This window comes from Branchiostoma floridae, chromosome 11 (assembly GCF_000003815.2).
Source record: "Branchiostoma floridae strain S238N-H82 chromosome 11, Bfl_VNyyK, whole genome shotgun sequence".
Taxonomy (NCBI): Eukaryota; Metazoa; Chordata; class Leptocardii; order Amphioxiformes; family Branchiostomatidae; genus Branchiostoma; species Branchiostoma floridae.
The window spans coordinates 22,731,260-22,731,585 of NC_049989.1; positions in this window are offsets into that span (position 1 = coordinate 22,731,260).

Sequence of the window (326 nt, forward strand, 5' to 3'; positions counted from 1 at the left end):
TCTGTTATAATCTTAGAGTGGGATCTGAACCGTTATCTGTTATAACGTTAGGGTGGGATCTGAACCTATATCTGTTATAACGTTAGGGTGGGATCTGAACCTTTATCTGTTATAACGTTAGGGTGGGATCTGAACCTTTATCTGTTACAATCTTAGGGTGGGATCTGAACCTTTATCTGTTATAATCTTAGAGTGGGATCTGAACCTTTATCTGTTATAACGTTAGGGTGGGATCTGAACCTTTATCTGTTACAATCTTAGGGTGGGATCTTAACCTTTATCTGTTATAATCTTAGAGTGGGATCTGAACCTTTATCTGTTATAAT